General features: G+C 44.9%; 1 protein-coding gene across 3 annotated transcripts in view; it reads right to left on the bottom strand.

Moving 5' to 3' along the window:
• SMOX (spermine oxidase) overlaps positions 1–3124 on the bottom strand; it is a 43718-nt gene extending 40594 nt beyond the window's left edge. For 2 of the 3 annotated variants that reach the window (XM_081289700.1, XM_081289701.1), the window contains exon 1: positions 2928–3124. The gene's annotated coding sequence lies outside the window, so the exon portion shown is untranslated. The remainder of the gene's footprint in view (positions 1–2927) is intronic. The other variant, XM_081289703.1, reaches the window with a different exon arrangement.
• Between the last annotated feature and the right edge of the window lie 12049 nt (positions 3125–15173).

Below are 15173 nucleotides of genomic sequence, written 5' to 3'. Positions count from 1 at the left end.
GCATGTGCCACTGCACCCAACTTCTACTTCCCTTTTTCACATCCCACTGGCTCTCTCAGATTCTTGCAGCAATTTGCACAACTGCTTTTGAGGAACAAAAATAAAATCCTCAAAGACGCTTGAAGATTAAAGGGGCTCCTGTGCTAACTGCAATATCCATCTCTTTTTGCCCAGTCCCATCCTTCCCACCTGGCTCCAATTTCCTGAGCATCAGTTACATGCCAAGCCCTGTGCTCAATGCTCCAGATAGAGCAGCAGGCCATTCAGTCAAAGTTCCAGACAAAGTCTTAGAAGCCAGACAAAATCAAGTAAACAAAGTTAGGACAATTTTAACAGTTATGGCCTCTGATAAATATAATGAAGAAAGTGAACCAGATGCTATAATGAATTACAGGAGAGGAGGGCCCCTCTACCTACACTGGGAAGGCATTTGAGGAAGTTATATTTAAGATGAGACCTGAAAAGTAAGGAGCACAGCCAGCCCAGTGAAGGCACTGGGAAAATCCTCAGGCAGAGAAGATAGCACAAGCAAGCAAAGGCCCTGGAGCAGGAAAATGCCTAGGCTGTTGGACAGACAGATATGATTCAGATGTCTGTCAGGGAGCATACAAGGAGATAGTGGTCAATATAAGGCTGGGGAGGTCAGCAAGGTCAGATCACAGAGGGTCTGAATGACCAGGAGAAAGTTTTGAGATTTTATTCAAGTGCAATAGAGAGCCATCAATGGTTTTAGTGGAATAAGGTGATATAATCAAAAATTTCAGCATTATTCTTGTTAAAATAGATCAGAGGACACATGCAGATGGGAAAAGCATTAGCCCATTATCCCATTAGTGGCTACTCTCTGCTACTATAGGATTCAGACAAGACTTAAAAGATGCCTTGGCCTGGGGCAGGAAGCCTAGGGCAATAACCTGGGGTGGTAACAAGGAGTCAGAGAATGGAGAACAGGACTGATCTAGATTTTGTGGAAAGTACTAAAAGGACTTCCTCTTGGACTGGATTCGGAAAAAGGGGGAAAGGAAGGAGTTGATGCCACTTGTCTTAAAAAGGTGAGTAGATTCTAAGCAACACTCAAAAGGCCTGGAGAGGATCATATCTGGGGAGTGCAGTCTGGGTTCTGTTCCATCCACATTAAGTTTTTTGTCAACCAGGACATCATAAATCAGATAGGTGGCTACAGAGTGGCTGGGGCCCAAGATAAAATCAGCTACTTAAAATCATGAGAATGAAAACATGTAAGATCTGTGTGTTTATGAATTAATACTTGCTTTTTTAAATCCTAAGGAAAAATGAAAACTGGGGCAAGGGAGAGTGAATAGAGGGGACAAAGGGGAAAGCAAAGCTGGGGAGTGAGGAGAAAGGAGGGGACTGAGGACAGAGATGGGGCATGCAGGGCCTACAGCATGTAGAAATGAGTGAAGGGGTTGTCGAAGAAGAAGAAGAAAGAAGAAAGAAGAAGAAGAAGAAGCAGAAGAGGAAGACGACTAAGGAAGAGGCAGCCAGGAAGGGGAAAAGAAAACCAGGAGAAGTCAAGGAAGGACACTGATTCTAGGAGGAGAATGGAGAGAGGTGGGCAGAGAATGGAAGGGTGTGCAAATAACGAGCCCTGACTGCATGAGCTGCAGTTTCAGGGAAGTTTCCCAGTCAAGTGGGCTGCAAAACAGAAGGGATGCTCTAAAGGAATAGGTATAGTCAGCTCTCCAGAGAAGTTCCACTATGAAGAGAAGTGGGTCCTAGCTGAAGGGGGAGGGAGATCAAGGCAAAAGGGGGACTATAAAATGAGAGAGGGAGCAAAGTCTGTTCTTATAGTGTAAGAAATGACCCAAGGGGAAAGAAGCCACTTCTAACACTGAAGAGGGAAGGTAACTGAGGGATGGGCAACAGCGAAAGGATCTTGGAGCCAGAGGCCTGGAATTCAGGAATTGAATGCTCCTAGCTGAATAACAATCTTTAAAGGGGACAGAAGCAACGGAATGCAAATGTGGGGCTTACCCTACACACACCTTCAGAGAAGCACCAGATGCACGCCTACCTGTCCCTCCATTCATGCCCAGTCCCTCTGAGCCCTGGCACCTGCTGTTTGCCCAACCACAGCCAAGTTGCCCCCACGGACTGGAACGTAATGTGCTACGACCAACAGGTTCTGCAAACAACCTGTGGGTACAGCTCACTGTACATGCCACCCACCGCGCTTATCACTTCGGGCACTACCCCTCCTCTTGCAAGCTCCGAGGGAGTCCGTGGGCCCCTCACCTGCTCTACAAGAGCCTCCGCCTCCATTCAGGGCGGTGGTTTTCCTCAACTCCCCCGTCCCGGACAAAGTAAGCACTCCAACACACCCTACCCCTTTCCGAACCTGCTCCTGCCAAGCCCCGCGCAGATCGTGAGCCCCTAGTTGGCCCTTCCAAGAAAGCTGCTCCGCAGTCCGCCCGGGCCCTTCAAGGAGGCCACCTGGACGCTGCCCGGAGCTAGGAGCCAGGGTGGCCCGCCTCTCCCCGGGTCCCTGCGGAGCTTTCTCTTCTATCCCCAGCGCCCACCCTCCAGGCAGCCCGAGTAGTCTCCCGGCGTCCGCGCCCGGCTTTGTCTGCGCCCACGGAGCGCTCCTGCCCGGCTCCCCAGGGGCTTTCGTCCAGCACGCAGCCGGCGGGTCCGGCCTGCCCTCCACCCCCCGGCGCCCGGCCCGAGAAGCCCCCGCCCCAGGATCGCCGCCACCTTCCTCCACACTACCTTCCCCCATCGGAGCCAAGGGGCGCGGCGACCACCGCTCTCCGCAAGCCTCCAGGGACGCAGCGCACCCCAACCCTCATCCAGTGCGCCCCGCTGGCCACCGGAGCTCCGGGCCCCTCACCCTCCCGCAGCAGCCACAGCCCCTGCCAACGCCAGGCGGAGATTGGGGGCCGGGCCGGGGAGCGGGTGCTCGGTACCTTTCCCTGCTGAGCCGGGGAAGTGAGTCTTCGACTAGTAGCCTCGGCCTCCTCCGCCTCCCCTCCTCCGCCAGCCGTCTGGCTTCCTCCTCCAGCCGCCGCCGGGACCGTAGGGGCCCGAGCCAGCCGCCGCGGCCTGTGTGGGGCCCCGCTCCGCCTCGAGTCCCCGGCCCACCCCGCCCGGTCCGCTCGGGCCGGCCCTCTGCTCCGCCTCCGGGCAGGGACGCGCCGAGCTCCGCCCCCGGACCGCCCCTCCGGAGGCGGGGAAGTCGAAGGCCACTGAAGCTGAAGATTGAGGTGCCGCTACTTCGCCCCGCGCTGCCACCTGGGCTCACACCCCTTGGTTCAAGCATAGCTCCAACTTACTCACTCATCCCCAAAGAAAAAGTAGCCGGCCCAGCCTCGTGCAAGGCGTAACGCAAAGTCTAGGCCGTCTGCGGGGCGACCATCAGAGCCAGGACACCTACCTTGGTTAACCCAAGGAATTAGGAACCGACCTTTGAAGATGAGGGTACGCCTCTCCTCCCTCCGGGTTCTACTTTCACTACTGTGGCCCTGCACGGGATCTTAACTGGAGTCAGATGGCTAGTTTCCAAGGGCCGCCTCCGACCTCAACCCTCCATCCCACCCCTCCTCCGCCTTGGAAAACTGCCACGCATCAGTCTCGAACCCTAAACAATAGAAGATGGGTGGGCCGGCACTCAAATCCCAGCCTGTCCTTTCACAGGCCAGGACTGTGAGCAAAAGTGACGATCTTTTTAAGAAAGTATCTTTTACTGGGCCTGATGTTGCATGTCTGTTAAGACCAGCGTCTCTGGAGGTTGAGGTAGGAGGATCACAAGTTTGAAGCCAGCCTCAGCAACTTAGAGTGTGTTTCAAATTTTTAAAAGGAGGGGGGATGTAGCTCAGTGGTTCAATTCCTGAGTTCAATCCCCAGGATCCCCCCATCAAAAAAATCATATATGAATGAAAAAGTATTTTTTTTTTTTACTGTGACTCAGTGCTAGAAGACCGACTTAATAAAAGCTAAAGCAAATGATAAATATGTGGCTCACTTGTTTTTCCTTTAAAAAATCAGAATTATTTGGAAATTATTTGTTTTCTATTTGAGATTCTGCAAGCACTGCTTTCCTATAGATTTACTCTTCCTAGTTTAATGGAGGGGAACATTTGTTTGAAAATTTCATCCTATTTAACCCTGGACTGCCAGACACCCATCCAAGGAACACAAGCCTTTGATGGAAACAGGTCCCTATCCAGACTGCATCTTAGTCTTGGGGGCACATACCAAGGAACAAGCCCAAGGGCAGAGTACAGATCAGAATGCTTGAAGCCAGGAGGAGGGTGGCCCTGCAGAAATGAGGTTTGATGCTCCCCTGCAAGAGGGAACCACTTGGGGACAGGCTTCATATCAAGGGTAACTCAATTTCAGATGAGGTTTCTTCTCAGAAGAAAGGCCTTCCCCATCTCTCCATTTCTGCTCCTTTTAGCTGTTCCCTTCACCTGGAAGCTCCTTCTCCCCACCACTCCCCACAAACTCCTATACCCCTTTGGAGTTACATGTCAGGTTAAACATCCCCCTCCACCATGAATTCTTCCCTGTCACCATGGAGAGCAGAATAAACAGAGTTTTTGTTTGTTTGTTTGTTTATGGTACTGGGGATTGAACCCAGGGGCACTTAACCACTGAGTCACATCCCCAGCCCTTTTTTGTATTTTCTTTAGAGATGGGGTCTTGCTGAGTTGCTTAGGGCCGCACTAAGTTGCTGAGGCTGGCTTTGAACTCATGATACTCCTGCTTCCTCCTTCCGATCAGCTGGGAGTGCTCCACCATACCCAGCCAGAATAAACTTTGGTGAGTGAATTTTCAGGGTTAGATTCTGGGGTTTGAATTCTGCCTCCATTGTAGCCCACCTGAAAGTTTAATAAATGGCACCTATTCCAAAGAGTTATTATATTAAATAAGATTATTAATATGGATTGGATGGATTGTGAATGATAGGAAATGAATTAATTTGGTGTAAGCAAACAGGAAATTTATGCACTCATATAATGGAAAACTCCAATAGTATGACTGATTCAGGGACCCAGAGACTCAAAAATTATCAAGACTTGATATTCTCTTCCCCATCTCTCCATTTCTGCTCCTTATAGCTGTAAATTAGCTGTGATTCTCACAGCCCAAGTCCTCATTTCTCTTGGCAAAAAGCCAAATTATACCAAGTTGGCTCTGATTGGTTCATGTACCATCTACAAACCAATCACTGAGGTTGTGACTTTCAGACTGAATGGCATACCCATCCTAAAGCCAATCCCATCTAAACCATGTGGACTGGAACTGAGAGAGATTTCAGGGCATTGTTTACCATTAGATGGTGAATGGACCCAGAGCTATGTACCAAGCACACACAGGAAATTCCCTCCAAAAAGTATTGCCTATTGTTGAAGACCTTCATTATGTTTCATGGGTACCAATACTTTTTGAACATTCTTCTGTGTTTGGGGAACTTTCCATTTCATGAATCCTTCTTCCCACCTGTACTCCAAGTCAGAAACTCTCTTTTCCAGTCTTCTGATGATGCTGGCAATATCCAAGCCCTGCCAATGATATGCATCATCGAAAATTTGCATGTGGAAGTGAGCAACATAAGGAACCAGGCACCACCCAGAAACCACCAGGAGGAGGCTAGAAAGAGAGAAAATGGAGGTATCTGACTTTAGTGGCAATAGTGGCAGAGGTGCTAAACCACTTGCCAATAAATGAAATGCATGTTTCAGTTGCCTTTTGCTACTTATTTCTCACAATTCTTTGGGTTGACCAGACCCAGCTGGACAGTTATGCTATAAATGATGTTGATTAGGGACATCCGATGGAAATTTGTCTGGGGTTGGAATTAAAGTGATTTCTTTCTCCATGGGACCTCTCAAGCAGGATGGCCCAGACTTCCTTACAACATGGCAGTTTGGTTTCCCGGAAGATGACAAAGGAATCTACCAAGCATCTTAAGACCTAGGCCCAGATCTGCCAAGTCATGATTTTGACCATGTTCTATGGCTAAAGAAAGTCACAAGCCCAGCCCAGATTCAAAAGGAGGGTAAATCAAGTCCAGCTATTGATAGAAAAAGTAGAGCTGCATATTTCCTAGGGACCTCATACCACAGATTTGATGGCCTAAACAACAGAAACTTATTGCAGTTCTGGAGGGCAGAAGTCCAAGATCAAGGTGTTAGTGGGGTTGGTGCCTTCTAGGAAAAAGAATCTGTTCCACACCTCTCTCCTAGCTTCTGAGGGGTTTCTAGCAATCTATGGTCTTCCTCTGGTCTCTTCCCTGGTCTCTGCTGTCATCTTCACGTGATATTCTCCATGTTTCTAGCTCTCAAGTTTCCTCTTCTTATAAGGAAACCAGTCACATTGAATTAAGGCTCACCCTACTGACTTCATTTTAACTTAATCGCCTCTGTAAAAAAATGCTGTTTCCAAGTATAATCAGACTCTGAGGTATGGGGGATTACTACACCACTATGTTTTCAGGGGAAGAACAATACACCCCATAACAAATATGCACACAAACATAGAAGGAATCCTTTATACCATCTTTGCAGATAACCTACCACAAAGCAGGAGCCCCCAGGAATACTTTTGTTTGAAAGTGGTGTACTGGAGATTGAACCCAGGGGCACTTTACCACTGAGTCACATCCCCAACCCTTTTTATTTATTTATTTATTTATTGTTACTTTGCTGTCTCAAAAATGACACTCCTTGCAAAATCACACCAACCACTGCAGCAGGCTTGGGTATATGTTTTGCTCTCCCACCAAGGGAACCAGGAGAGAGGCATGGAACAGATTTCTCCTGCCTAGAAGAAACCAGAGGTATCTGGCATTTCATCTTCGTACTTGGTATGCAATCAGGCCAGGAGATCAGGTGCCTGGAAATCTCCAGTTGGCCTAGCGAATTCCAAGAACTTCATCAGAACATCAATGGCCCTGTAACTAGACTTTCTATTTATGCGGGGTTTGCTCATATCCCAGTTTTTTGTTTGACACTTTTTGTTATGTTCAGGTCCTTATCTCAGAGTTTAGGAACACCTTGAAAACAGAACACCATCTTTTTTGCCTTAGGTCTCCCAATGGCTCTATTTCAATGTCCATCACTACCCTCATCTGTTCTCCCACACACTTGCTTCCTACCTCATCCATATCACCAATTCAGAAAACTTCATCCACCTGCAGCCCAACCCTGGACAGTAGCCACTGCACAGAAAACCAAGAAAAACCAAACTAGGAGTATGTCGCAAATCACATGAATTAAGGAGAGGCTCAGACAGGGGAAGCAGAGCAGAGAGAGAATGTGGACAAGGTACTGATTCCTTAAGCCCTTTGCCTTCCTCCCCAGTGCAAAATAGGAGCATTGGACCAGATGCTCCTTCTAGGCACACCCTTTCTAGATTCAGAGATGTCCCCCACCCTTCAAAGAGCTGCACACTGTGAACCAACTTAACTCAGGACATTTTTCTGACCCCTGATGTCAGCACCACAAGAGGCAAACTTGGCCCTGAAGACTGTCCCAGACATGGAAACATGGAGAACCCTGGACCTCCTTGGCTCTGGTGAGCCAGACAGACCTGGCCATGGCAGGAGTGTGTATGCCCATTATGTCAGTGTCCCGGTCCCTGTCTTCCCCCTGCAGGAGCCATGGTGGATGGGTTTTCTGACCACAACCTTCTGTGTCAGCAATAAGTAAACAGGATGGGCTGATGGCTGCTCCAGAAGCAGATGCCACATACCATCTAAACAGGAAGCACTCAACCCACGCAAGGGCTATCTTCACTGCTTCCTAATGGAGGAGAAGGAGCGAGAGAGAAAAGGGGGAGGGAATGAACAAACAAGAACACAGAGAATGAGGCAGAGAGGCCATGAAGTAGACAGAAGAAAACCACAGCCCACAACTCACAGGTGCCAAAACCAAGGTCTTGGGATGCTGGGTTTCCTCCAAGTGCTCGATGTCCCCAAAGGTAACCCCCCAGGTGTCCCTACTTGTCAACCTCCCCTGCCTTTCACTGGTCACTCCAGCCCCTGCTACTGGCCAGCCCTCCTTACATGTGACCTCCTGCCCCAGCCCTCGATTCTAAACCTGCCCCTTATCTCATGGAGATCTCTCCATCTTCTTCTACCCTCCACCAAACCTTGCTCAGACCACAGCTTATCTTAAAAATCCTCAAAGATAAAACCATCCCCCAGAGCATTCTTCCTTTTGCACAGAAAAGTTCCAAAATGTGTCTCCATCCAGACTTATTCCAGAGAAAATTAACCTCACCCTTTTGGATGCCTTCTGAATCTCTCTGTAGTTTTTATGATTTCTCCATTTTCATGTAGGGACACAGAGCCCTTTGTTGGTCTAATTGAGGCCACCAACAAATGAGAAACCAATTTAGCCTCTTGAATCTTTTGACTCCCATCCTCTTTCCTGGATCACTTTTAGCTGATCTTCCTTGATTTACCTCCCCTTATCTTCGTTGATGGGAGCACATCAGGGCTGGTGACAGGTAGTGGGAGGATGGGGCTACCAACTTCCTGGGAGGAGTAGTTATCCATTAACAGACCATCCTCTGAGTCACTGGGAGGACTGGGAGATCCCAGAGGTTAGAACAGGCTGACTCATTCTTGTCTTTATTTTAGCTGAGAAGCAAACAACTCCACACATAGAATGGCTAGTTCATTCCTATTTCCCAACAGAACTAAAAGCCAGAATCCCACTGTGTGGAAAGATGAAAAAGGCCTCAAGAAGGTCCTTGTGACAACGCTGGAAGAGGTGACCTGCTGAGAGAGAGGAGAGTCCAGAGGCCTTCCTGTGGATAAGAATGAGGATCGAGATTTATGAAACTCAATATTGAGATTCAGACTCAAAACATATAAATAGACACATTTGGAAATGTTATTTACTTTGCAAAATACCCCCTTCTTAGATTTAGAGTTCCTGTAAATAGCACTCCATACTTGGTAAAATCCAAGAGTGGCTTGTAGATCTATTACAAGTTAAGAGAGAAAGAATTCCCAGAACTGGTAGCACTAGGAACTTCTGCTAGAGTGGCAACCATTCTCTCCTAGCCTTGCAGATCATCCAAATGTCCTGATCTCTGTTCCCCTAATTCAATGTTTTTCACCTGTGGGAAGATCACGTGGAGAGCACTCTGCTGGAACTCTGGCAACTATCAGGTTGTCAAATCCAGTGGTCCTCACCTCTCAGTCCTTTGGAAGCTTTCCTACACTTGACCGCTGCCTCCTACTGGGGAGGCTTTCTGCTCTTGGCGTGTTTGGTCTCCTGGTTTCTCTCCTGCCTCCCTGAAAACTTCTCCTCTGAATGAGGAGGCTCATCTTGGTCCCAGTTACCTTCCCTTCCCTGCACTCTCTCTAGCCTCATGACTCCAGCGTGGCATCTGCTCAATCTACAGCCTTGATCACTCTCTTGATCTAACCACATCCTGAATAGTCTGGAGGCTGAGGCAGGAGGATTGTGAGTTTGAGGCCACCCTCAGCAACTTGGTGAGACCCTGTTTCAAAATTAAAAAAATAAAAGGATTGGGGATGTTGCTCTGAGGCTAAGCGCCCCTGGCTTCAATCTCTTGAACAACAACCGAAAAAAAGTTAAACTCTTCTGTATCACTTTTTTTTAATGAATATTTTTTTGAGCAGCTTTGGGTTATACAGAAAAATTGAATAAAAAGTACAAAGAATTATCATATACCCCCTGACCTCCCTCCTAATCTTTCCTATTTTTAATATTTTGCCTAATTGTGGTACTCACTGGTGGGCCCATATGGATGCATTATTAACGATAGCCCATAGTCTACATTAGAATTCATCCTGATGTTGTTCACATTATGGGTTCTGACAAATGTAAAATGTCATATATCCACAATTATAGTATCATCCAGAATAATAGTCTTACTGCCCTGAAAGTATTCTATGCTCCAGCTATTCATCTCTTCCTCCTCCCAAACCCTGTGTAGCCACTGGTTCTTTTTACTTTCTCTAGTTTTGCCTTTTCCAGAATATTCTATAGTTGGGATCATCAGCATGTAGCCTTTCAGAGTAGTCTTAAATGGTTAGTCATCAAATAGCCCCGAAATGTCCAGGGTTACCAGTGTCTTGTCATTATACCAGGTCACTATTCTTTTGGTGAGCTTATTATACTGTTTAAAAAATTTACAATTATTTTCTATAAGAAAATGCAAACACCCTGAGGTGCTCGGAGGTCAGCTTGTACTCTCAGATGGATAAGGAGTAGAAATTTGAGATGGAGGAGAGAAAGGTCACATGTGTTCATCTGATCCAGGTCTTGGTAGGTAGGAAAATTTATCAGCTTGGAAAAGGGAGAGAGGCCTTGGATGAAATGGTGCTGGGAATTTAACTCAACAACAACCAAGTATTTGGCATGGGGAGAAATATAGGTGATTTGAACAATCAGGGTAGTAACCTTGACCTAAAAGACAAATGTTCCAAGCCAGAAAAAAAAAAATCATTCTTCTCCAGTACATACATAATATTTACAAAAAGTTACCACATAATAAACCATGGGGCAATCAGCAACCAAGAGCAAGAAATAAGCATCATAAATACAAAAGGTTGAAAATTATTGAGCAAAGTAGCCAATATTAGACATGAGAGAACCAATTATAGAATAAATCCAAAGAAGGCAGATTTAGAAATTAAATACACATAAAATATAAAACAAAAAAGGCACAAACTAACAATATTAAAAATGAAACGGTTGCATCATGATAGAAAAACCCAGAAATTTAAACTATAAGCAACTATAAACTATGAATGACATGTTGCCACTTAAAACTTAGATGTTTCATCTAGATAATTTCATCAAGAAAATTTTTAGAATAATACATCTATCAAAAATGACTCAAGAAACAGAAAAGCCAAATAATTGTATAATCATTTGAAAAATTTATTCAGGAATTTAAAAATCTACTCATTAAAAAAATAAGTTCTGACAGGTATGATAGTGCACACCTGTAATCTCAGGACTATGGAAGCTGAAGCAAGAAGATCCTGAGTTCAAGGCCAGCCTCAGCAACTTAGCAAGACTCTCAGAAATTTAGAAAGATCCTGTCTCAAAATTTAAAATTTTTTAAAAATGGGATGTAGCTCAGTATCCCAGGGTTCAATCCCCAGTACCTCCCTCCCCCACCCACCAAAAAAAAAAAAAAAAAACTGATGGGTTTTGTTTGTTTGTTTTTCCTATTCTGGGAATTGAACCCAGGATGCTTTACTGCTAGGCTACATCCACAGCCCCCTTTTTATTTTTCATTTTGAGACAGGGTCTCACAAGGTTCCCCAGGCTGACCCTGAGCTCAGCATCCAAAGTAGCTGGGATCACAGGCATCCACCACTGTGCATAGCAAGTTCTGATGGTTTTATAGCAGTGTCTTCAAAGCACTCATGTTATAGTTCATTTTAATCTCATACAAAACATTCCAGAAAATAAGAAGATAATATGCCCCAATTCAATAATGAGGCTTGAAAAACCTTGATCCTCAAACCAAACAAAAAACAAAAATGAAATGATAAAGAAAATTCACAGACCAACATCAATTATAAACATAACATTCAAAACAAAATACTGTATCCAGTAATGTATTCAAAGCAATAATACATCATACTGTAATTAGATTTATCTCCAGAATCAAGAAATGGTTCACCATTAAAACATACTATGTATACACATTTTTAAAGCATTTAAATATACAAGATAATCAAATATAGAAAATTTGTTTAAATTCATGCCTATTAATGATAAAAATTCTTAGGTATCTAAAAACAGAATGGAATTTCCTAAACCTGGGGAAAGATAACCACCATACCTTAAAAAAAAAAAAAAAGATACTGAAACTACATGAGGTGGCCCACACTTGTAATTCAGCTAGCTACTCGAGACGCTGATGCAGGAGGATCACAAGTTCAAGGCTAACTTGGGCAATTTAATAAGATCCTGTCTCAAAATAAAATAAAAAGAGTTAGGGATGTAGCTCAGTGATAGAGCACTTGCCTAGCATGTACAAGGCCCTGGGCTCAATTCCCAATGCCAGAAAATAAAAACTTAGTAGATAAACATTAAATGTTTACCCTTCAAATTCTGGAATAAGGCAAGGACCCCCCAGTATCCTCTATTTACCTCATCTGGCCAGTTTCCTTCTAAAAGTTCAAGAAAACTAACTTGACAAAGAAATAAGTCAGAGCAAATAATCAAGGCCAGATACTATACAACATCACTGTAAGGAAGAAAGAGAATAAGGAGGAAAATAACATCACGATGACAATGAACACAAGCCCGAAAGCCATGTCCACAAACCAGACTTTAAAACATCACCTACTCTAACAAAATGAGCTAAAAGACATTAGGAAATTTATGTAAGCTCTGAAATAACAATATAAACCAGAAAAGGAAAATTTAGAAATAAATAGATAGTATTCAAAAAATAATTTGAAATAAATAATTGTAGAAATGAAGGCTAAACTAGAATGAATACTGGTAAACCAACCTCTTTTTAAGAAAACAACCAAGGGGGGCTGGGGATGTGGCTCAAGTGGTAGCGCGTTCGCCTGGCATGCGTGCGGCCCAGGTTCGATCCTCAGCACCACATACAAACAAAGATGTTGTGTCTGCCGAAAACTAAAAAAATAAATAAATACTAAAATTCTCTCTCTCTCTCTCTCTCTCTCTCTCTCTCTCTCTCTCTCTTTCACTCACTCTCTCTTAAAAAAAATAAATAAAGCTCAGATGCCTGCGGGGTCCAGGGTTTTATTAATTCCATAAAATACACTGTGCATATTAAATACACAGACATGTTCCTCCTTTAAAAAAAAAAAAAGAAAGAAAAAGAAAACAACCAAGGAACTGTACACATCACTTCCACTAATAGCCCATTGACCAGTATATAGGGCCACAACTAGCCAGAGGGGAAGCTGGGAAGAAAGGTCAGAGCTGGGCAATTAAACTCCCAGGAAAACTTCTATTGCTATAAAATAAAAGAAAGTGGGAAAGATGGGATATTATTTAGTAACTTTTCTAACAGTCCATTACAGTGGCCATCATTTCAAGTACCTGGGTGTCTCTAAGATATGACTTGAAAAAGACATCCTAAGCAAAAGATGAGACCCCAAGGTCTTGAGGGGTGCAGTCAGCACCTGAAGCTCAGAATCCAGATGTTGCAGACGCAATGGCTCACACCTGTAATCCCAGCAGCTCGGGAGGCTGAGACTAGCCTCAGCAATTTAGCAAGACCCTGTCTCAAAATGGAGGGTGGAAATGGCTGTGGATGTAGCTCCGTGGTTAAGCACCCCTGGGATCAATACCTGGTACAAAAAAGAATGGAAGGAAGGAAAGAAGGAAGGGAGGGAGGGAGGGAGGGAGGGAAGGAGGGAGAATAATGTTGTTGCCTTCACATCCAAGTCAATTACTTCATATACCTTCAAGGAGCCATCAGTAAGTTGAAAAAGGAGACTGTTGCAGTATAGAGAACAACAAATGAAAGTTAAAAGTTTTCAAATGGTAAAAAAAAATTAAATAAAAATTAAAAAAGATTGTCTTTGGGTGAGATTAAACATCAAACCATGTGAATAAATACCCCTGAAGCCTTCTAAGGGTTTGAAGAGGCTGGGTTACTAAAGACATTCTAAGCCTTTAAGGTGATCCTGGTCCTCCAAACCTGTGCCAGGCTGAAAGCTACACAGAACCCAGGAAGGGCACGCATTTCCAAGCCCGCTTTAAATGGAGAAGAATTGACCACCAAGTGACAGTGCCAGCAGGTCAAAGAAATGAGCAGGACCAAGAGGGAGACCAAAGGATTCAGTCCATCCTCAGAGCAGGGAGTTTCATGAATCCTGCCCACCCAGTGGGCTTGACCATAGCTGTGGACCACCCACTACTCTGCAGGTTTCCCATTCTCCCATTGGCCAAATGAGATGTTTTGGTTGTAGTTATCTTATTTTCTCCCCAGCATTGTATTTTCACACATCCTGGTATGCAGTGCAAGCCAGATAACTTGACTTCTTTTATAGGCCATTGAACACAGAGAAGTTTATCTAGCCCTCATGCAAAAAGTCACACATCATCCATAAACCCTAGGCTTTGAGCTAGCATCTAATAGGACTTAGGATCATCTCCCTTGGGGACAGAATAAGAGTTTTTCTGTATGTGGTATCATGGAAGCACCTCTCATTTTGTCCTAAGTGTGGGGGGGGGGCATCTATCTCACCCCAGGAGTCTATGATAGACTCATAACACAAATGCCTCTAAAGAAATTTTCTCTAATTTTTTTTTTTATACTGGAGATTGAACTCAGGGGAGTTTTACTGCTAAACTAACTCCTTGGGCCTTTTTTAAGTTTAATTTCAGACAGGGTCTCACTAAATTGCTCAGGGCCTAAGTTGCTAAGGCTGGCCTCGAACTTGCGATGCCTCAGCCTCCCAAGTTGCTGGGAAAGAGGCGTGCAACACCATGCCCGGCTTGATTTTCAACTCTCTTTTTGACTCACTAGCAAATTTTATGGACCAGCGGGTGGGGCCATCTAAGATTTCCAGAGCTGGTTTTCAAAACCTCTTTCCACATTCCCCACAGTGGTCTACAAGGACTTCCTCTTGGTAGTGAGGTTAGAATAGGGCCACTAATTCTCTTAGGCTCTCAGTTGAAATCAAGACACAAAGAGTCTGATTTTTACATCCTGCCATGTTAGAGGGTAACAAACAACCCAGAAGAAACAAACCTTCAAACCTCAGAGAGATTTTCTTTTTTAACTGTGAACATAAGGCTAAATTAAGCATTTCCTTTGTGGGAGGGAATACTTGGAGGGGATCACTTAATTCCGGCTCTTTTTTCATCAATGAAAAAATAAATAAATAAAAAGTTTTGCCACGAACATCCTCCAACCTCGGAAATTCCACAGTTAACTCAGCTCCCAACTCCACTTCCTGCTGCAGAAGGAAGATGAGTTCCGGTTCAGATATTCTGGGCCGAGCTTTGGCTGCCTTCCCTGGATGGTGTGTTTATTTGGCAGTTGCCACATTCCTCCTCCACCCCTAGGTCCCATCGAAGCCTTCCTCCTCCCCAGCTGGATACTGAGGGACAATGGAAAATTGGAAAATGGCAGACCCACTTCAAAGGGCTCTTCCTTCCTCCCTCCTTCCATCCCTCCTTCTCAACTCCTTCCTACTTCTTATAGAGCAATCTCTG

Source organism: Spermophilus citellus (assembly GCF_964194105.1).
Source record: "Spermophilus citellus genome assembly, chromosome: 4".
NCBI classification, from domain to species: Eukaryota; Metazoa; Chordata; class Mammalia; order Rodentia; family Sciuridae; genus Spermophilus; species Spermophilus citellus.
This window is presented reverse-complemented; position numbering and strand designations above follow the sequence as displayed.